This window comes from Podarcis muralis, chromosome 10 (assembly GCF_964188315.1).
Source record: "Podarcis muralis chromosome 10, rPodMur119.hap1.1, whole genome shotgun sequence".
Classification (NCBI taxonomy): Eukaryota; Metazoa; Chordata; class Lepidosauria; order Squamata; family Lacertidae; genus Podarcis; species Podarcis muralis.
In genome coordinates, this window is record NC_135664.1 from 9,472,783 (window position 1) to 9,479,837 (window position 7,055).

At 46.1% G+C, this 7,055-nt stretch overlaps 1 long non-coding RNA gene across 1 annotated transcript; it reads right to left on the reverse strand.

Annotated features, from left to right (window-relative positions):
• Positions 1-43: 43 nt before the first annotated feature.
• LOC114605088 (uncharacterized) lies at positions 44-3,362 on the reverse strand. Its single transcript, XR_003708499.2, has 3 exons — positions 2,702-3,362; positions 1,502-1,638; positions 44-527 (listed from the first exon to the last, which is right to left on the reverse strand). It is a non-coding gene; the product is annotated as an uncharacterized LOC114605088 (long non-coding RNA).
• Between the last annotated feature and the right edge of the window lie 3,693 nt (positions 3,363-7,055).

Genomic DNA, 7,055 nt, shown 5'->3' on the forward strand with positions numbered 1-7,055 from the left:
AATCAAAGCAGAAATTACACCAAGCGAAAACACTGACCCAGCCTTCTTAAAATAGGTATATTTTATATTTATATTTTACATACTTTACATTTACAGGATTTACAAAAGCTGCATCATTTTATGATCGTCATTATACAAAGCAGTCTTGAAAGAATCATCACTTTGCATTCTTTTCTCTCTTGAATTTTGAGCGTTGCCAGAAAGAGGGGCAGAGAGAGACTGCATCCATCGGCAATTGTCCTTTGATAACAGTTCCGGTGTGTACAAGTCGAGCATTTTGCCCTTCCTGTCCCTAAGAGGGTCTCTCTGAGCTTTTGATATCGAACGTCTTCCTTCAGCATGCTCAGAAATCTTTCCTGGCCCAGACTCCCCAAATTGCAATTAGGATGACCATGACAATGAGTGTGTAGAGTGTACCGACGGCAGTTTGCTCATTTCGACACCGCAGTTTGCACCCACAAGAATTCTGCACTGCCTCTCCGGTGGTAGCAGCAGGTTTTGGCCTGTGAGCACGAAGGCAGTGTATTCTGCCGAAAGAAAAAAGAAACAATAGATTTAGCCTGTGGCCACTACTAACGTTTAAGGTGTTACTTTACAGAGAGTCTCTCCTAGCCCTACCTAAAGATGCTAAAGATTAAAGCCTAAGCCTAACCTTCCGCATGCAAAGTAGATGCTCTCTTACAAAGCTATGGCCCTTCCTTCCCCCAGGAAGTGTCCTAATTGTGCTACTTGTGTCTTAACAATGTTGTATGAAGAAACCCTTAGTTCTTTCCATTGCAAAACCAAACCACCGTTTCAGCAGCCTCATTATTTATTCCCTAGTAGGTCTTTCAGCACAGTAGTCTGAAGCTGCAGATAAAATATAGCATCATCCCGATCTTATGTAATTTGTAGCCCGGTCGCAACTGGAATCCAATATGGGTATGACTTTCAGATATCCTCATACCTTAGGAATTTATCTGTACCTACGTATCGGCGTTTATTTACCAAAGCCAGACTAAACATATTTCCCTCGGAAGTTCTAAATGGCAGACTGAGAGGCATCCCCTATCAGAATAGGTTTGGTTATGTTCCCAGGATGTTGATTGCATGAAGCAGATCCTTCTGTATTGTGGGCAGTATGAGCAAGCAAGGGATCAACTGAGTAAACCCTCACTGACAAATTTGCCGGGAAAATCCAAAGCCTCCCATATTAAATATCTTTTGGAAGACAGTTCAAATGATAGTACACTGGCCGTGGCAAAGTTTCTTTCGGAGGTTATAAGAAACAAAGATCATTATGCCCTAGATAAAACAAAATGACTGCCTTGGTTTCTTTCTTCTGTCTGTGTGGTCATTTTGACCATATCTAGTTTTGAAATTGTTTGGTGGGTCTTTGGACCGCGATAAAGTTTTGGTTTGAATATAGCACTAGGATCCGTAACATTTGCCTGTCAGGATGGAAAGCTCTGCATGACGTGCTCTCCTTCTGCTTTCCCTTTTACCAACGTGTTTCACCTACCTTCTAGAGGCATGCATTCTTTTTCCTCGGTGGATTGCTCTTGCAACTCTTCCCTGAAAGCGCGAAACCAGCCGAGATCCCGTCAATCAGTGACCTGAAAGCCCTCAGTCGGTAGCAGTGATGCTGACTTTGCACAGCTGAAAGAGGAGCGGAGAATTGAGATCCTCCGGGATACAACTTTGGAGCTGCTGCTGCTGCTGCTGCTGCTGCAAGTCATGAACTAAGTAAACCAATAGCACGTTCTCTCCCCTCGCTGACTGCTTGGGCCTTTATAAACAGAAGCAGCTAAGTCTCTGCCAAATGTGGAGCAACGAAAGAAGCCCTCCCTGTTTGTAGAATGCGTGCGTGCAAAAAGGAGGTGAGCGAGAAGTGGGGGAGACACTTGGCTGACAAAATAGACCGCTCTGTTTTCAAGCCGCCCCTTATGCAGGACACAGACACCTTTCCACGATTCTTCTCTTGCGATACGAGCATGGGAATTTCTCAAACAGATCTCACGGGTACCCCAAGGGCTCGCAATAGCCAGTCTGAGCGAGAGGCTTATTGAAAGTCACTTCTCGGAAGTTAACGTCTACACAATGACACGTTTCTACTGGCATTGCACCACTTTGAACGACAGGTGTGTGCCCCTAAATTGGGGTAGGCAACCTAAGGCCCTTCTCAATACAGCTCGCAGATGGTCTGGGAAACAGCGTGTTTTTACATGAGTAGAATATGTCCTTTTATTTAAAACGCATTTCTGGGTTATTTGTGGGGCCTGTCTGGTGTTTTTACATGAGTAGAATGTGTGCTTTTTATTTAAAATGCATCTCTGGGTTATTTGTGGGGCATAGGAATTTGTTCATTTATTTTTTTCCAAAATATAGTCTGGCCCCCCACAAGGTCTGAGGGACAGTGGACCGGCCCCCTGCTGAAAAAAGTTGCTGACCCTGCCCTAAATAAACAAACTCCAGCAGTCCCCCCTCAGTCCTCACACAGTACATGGCCCAACGAACTTGTACGGCTTTATACCAGCAGGTTTAGAATAAAAGGAGTACGGTTTCCTACATTACCTGCTCAGATTTTTAGTACAGTAAGGCTTCTTTCTTTAAATCAGGCGTATACAAGTTGCGACCTACCAATCTGATACCCGCCAACATCTTTCTGATGAAAATAGGGACATGCAATTCAATAATAATAATAATAATAATTTATTTATACCTCACTGGGTTGCCTCAGTCACTCTGGGCAGCTTCTAAAAGATATAAAAACATAATAAAACATTAAACATCAAAAAAACTTCCCTCTACAGGGCTGCCTTCAGATGTCTTCTAAAGGCTGTATCTCCTTGGCTCAGGGGTTGCAGAACTTCATACCCTCCAACAATTCTCTGATGAAAATAGGGATGTCCTAAGGAAAAGCAGGACATTCCAGGATCAAATCAGAAACCAGGACAGCTTCTGTAAATCCGGGACTGTTCTTGGAAAACAGGAACACATGGAGGGCCACCTTCCTAGTTCCTTCATCCTGTACTTTCTAAATTTTCAGTGTGAAAATCCAGCTATTCTGGCTGGCCAAAGATAGGAGAGAGAACAGAAGAGGGAGAGCGACATCAGAGACAGCGCTTTCACTCAAATCTTTTTCTGAGGGTGGGGAACGTATGTCAAGTTTGCCTCTCCGCTGCCAAAAGCAAAAATAGAAAGATGGATTTTCTTCCTCTCCAACAGAAGTTCAAAAGCCATTGTTATGCTCTTTGTGATAGTTTTTCTTGGCTTGTGCAAATGTGAGCCGTTAGCTCTGACACATTTTGAAAAGCCCTGGCATTTCTGTAGCATACATTTTCTGAGCCAAAACAAATTATACTTCACCCACAGCTAATAATGTGAATTTTAAAAAAAATGTAAACAAACAAACAAAAACTGGTGTGAAGGGTGTTTAGGGCTTGAAATTTATGGAGAAACTTTAAAATGATTCACACAACCTATAAAAAGCACTGTGCATTTAAACTCAAAATGAGACTTGCCTGGAAAACTTTCATGAAAGCAATCCATCATCTGCTCTTCTTTTCTAGCGCTCGTAAGTGGAAAAGGAATCGTAAAAACCAACAGTAAAAATCAGGAGAAGGTTGCAGAAATGGAACCGAGGTCCCAAGATGAAACTGATAAGATATTTATGAAATCATCTCTGCACATATTATTCCTAATTGCAATGCATGAAACAGGACAAATTGTGCTATGGCTTCAGTGACGCACTAAAGATGCTTCATCATTACGGACTGAGAGCCAGAATAAGTATAGTGACTAAATTTATGGGCTGAAAGCTCGGTCCAGCCCCAAATTTGCTAGATGGCCTTATGAGAGCCTTTACCTTAGCCTTGCGCCCCTTGCTTCATGTACAATGCTGGAATAACAGTCAAATCTGCATTTAGAGCACATGATTTGCCCCAGTTCAGGATCCAAGGTGCCACAGGCTAGCTTAGCTCCTTCTCACCCACAAAAAATCCCTGTTTTGGGGAATGCTGTTGGCGGCTGCCACCAGGGACCCTGTTCCCACAAATTCAGCAAGTGGAATAGTGGAGCACAACACTGGCATCACAGAGGGCAGCAGAGCAGAGCCCTGATCCAGGGCCAGCCCTCCCAAGAGGCAAGGTGAGGCCTCAGGTGGCATGATCTACAGGGGCAACAGATACCAATGTAGACCCTGGGCAGTTATCTTTCCACAAGGACCGACACTGATGCCGAAATCCAGCATTGGCTCAGCTCTGCGAGTGCAGCTTTCTCCCGATTGAAGTGCAGAGTGTTTGAGGACTGGGACATTTGCAGGGAAACCAAAATGCTTGTTTACAAAGCTATTGTACTACCAACCTTACTGTATGCTTGTGAAACATGGACCACTTATAAAAGCCAGCTCCAACTGCTTGAAAGATTCCATCAATGGTGTCTCTGAAAATTTTTACACATCACTTGGGAAGACAGGCGAACTTATTACCAGTGTACTGGAAGAAGCAAAGGTCACCAGTGTCAAAGCAATGAAGCTTCAACATCAACTTTGTTGGACTGGTCGTGTTGTTCGGATGCCTGATTATTGTCTTCCAAAGCAACTACTCTATTCTGAACTTAAAAGTGGAAAGCGTAATGCTGGTGGTCAACAAAAGAGGTTTAAAGACTGTCTCAAGGCAAATCTTTAAATATGGTAATATAATGGTAGTATAAACACCAACAATTGGGAAACACTTGCCTGCAAGCTCTCCAATTGGAGAACAGCCTTTACCAAACGTGTCATGGGCTTTGAAGGCACTTGAACTCAGGACGCAAGGGAACCAATGTCCCCACTGTGGAAGGACGTGTGGATCCAGAATTGGCCTCCACAGTCACTTACGGACTCATTGTTAAAACCGTGTTTATGGAAGACAATCTTACTCAGCTATGAGGGATCGCCAAAGAAGAAGAGGTGTCGTGCTATCCCTGGACTTGCAGATTCCTTCCCTGCTTGTTTATATGGTGGATGAAATTTGGCAATGAGATACTAAGACCCTCCACATCATAAAGCCACTATGATACCAACTTATGATACATTCTGAGGTTTAGAGTTCTAAATAGACTTCATCCCCAAAAGGACTAATTTTTTTCGTTGTTTCCGGTTTCTTCCTGACATGGTAAGGGTGAGTCAGCAGTCAGCATTTGTCCCCGCCATTTTCACTTCTCTTCAATCCTTTCTCCCTCCTTCCCCGTCTTCATTCGCCTTCCTGCGTTTCTCTCCTCCCAACTCTCAAGGCAATCTTGCGTCGTCTTGCCTCTCCCTCTCCTGGCTCTTCTCAATCTCAATCTCATCGCTCTCGTTCTCCCCTAACTCCCTTTTTCCGCGATAGGGTGTGCTCCACCATAGCAGAGCACCTTCCCTTGACCCGTCTCTGAGCGCAGCACACCAGAAGCTCATTTTAGGTCTTCAATAAGGAGGTCTTCTGGAAGAGAATGAAAAAGAGGGACTTTCTGTATCCAAGAAAGGTATAACAGTTCTCCAAATCAAAGTCATTCTATATCTTCGACAATGATGTCCTCTGGAAGAGAATGAAAAAGAGAGATTGAATTAACAGCCTCTCTCAACTAAGCATTCTAAACAATACCCAAACCCAAGGGTTCAGCCACTTAAGCTTTTGTAGCTGGAGTCAGTCAGGGCCCTGCCTACTGAGGCGAAGTGAAAAAGGCCTGCAAGGCACAGCAAGAAGGCCTGGGAGATCTTTCTCAGGAATGATCCATAACACTACTAAGTGAAAAGTCCCCAAGGTGTGGAGATTCGTTTACCTTCTTCAGGAGCTGGCCGAACGCGGGACCAGTGTCGGGCCATTGCCTTCTGCAGAGGAAAGAGAAAGCTGGATGAGACGCCTTTGGTGAAACTACAAAACCCACCATTGACGGGTGCAAGAGAGCCCACAAGCAGGCCCAAGCCAGGAAAGACCGGCCTCCCTCAGGCTTGGGCCCAATCCCTTGCCCCAGAGGACCTCCATGGGCCCTGCAGCCTCCTGGGCAGAGGTGGAAGGGCAGCACCAGGGAAGAGGGCAGGACATGCCTCTGGCATCATCCTGACACCCCAGGGACACAAGCCACATTAGTTGCATTAGCTGCTTTGGGAGCCTTTTGGAGGGTGGGCGTGGAAGTATTCAGAGACTGCAGAACTGGGGGCAAAGACCACAGTCAGCGGGCAGAGGGTCTGGGGGATCCACTCCCTCCTCTTTTGTTCCCCCCAATACTAACCGCAGGCTTCGGGAGAGTCTCGAAGAGCTTCGGCACAACTGCAACAAGAGAAGGACATGGGGACAGGTTAGTTCGTCCCTTTGCAGCTTCAAAGATTATTCTAATAATCTTCTGCTTGGTTCCCTTGTTTCTACACTCCTACTACAGGGGTGGCAAACCCCAGGCCTTGGGGGCCAGTCTTGGCCTGCAGCCCCCAAATGTGGCTCAGAAGAAAATGTGGCCCTCCAGCTGACCGCTGTCCCCCTGCCCTGTCCTACCAGCTGCCTCAGCCTCCAGCTTCCACTAGAAATGCTTCCTCTCCTCTCTCAGTCAATAGCATCTTCATCAACCCCACAAAAGTGGCTGGCCACTGGGGTGGGTTTCCAGATGCTGGACCAGATGAACATTGGGTCGGATCCAGCACTCTGGCTCTTTTGGCTTTTTCTTACTAGCTTCCCTCCCCCACAAATCCCTGAGCTGCCACCCTAGCCTATTCCTGCCCTTCCAAAAATGGTGCGGGGGGAACTTCCTCACCTGGAGGCATAAGCTTCTTCTCGCGCTGCAGCAGGGCCACTTTTCTCTTCTTTCTGAGGCGATGGCACCTCCTAGGGGATCGGGCACCCCCGATGGCACCCCTGGGAGGGCGAATCGCTCCGTCACAGTGGGCAGATCGCCCCTCCTCTGGGTACCCGTCTTCTTTGGTGTTCTGGCTTCCCCTGCCGCTGGCCACAGGCTGTTCCTTGTGCTGGAGCGGGGCCACCTTATTGTTCTTTTCTGGTTGAATGAAATTTTTTAGTCTCTTGAACCTAGAAGAGATGATGCACAACAGAAATACCTTTAGCCTA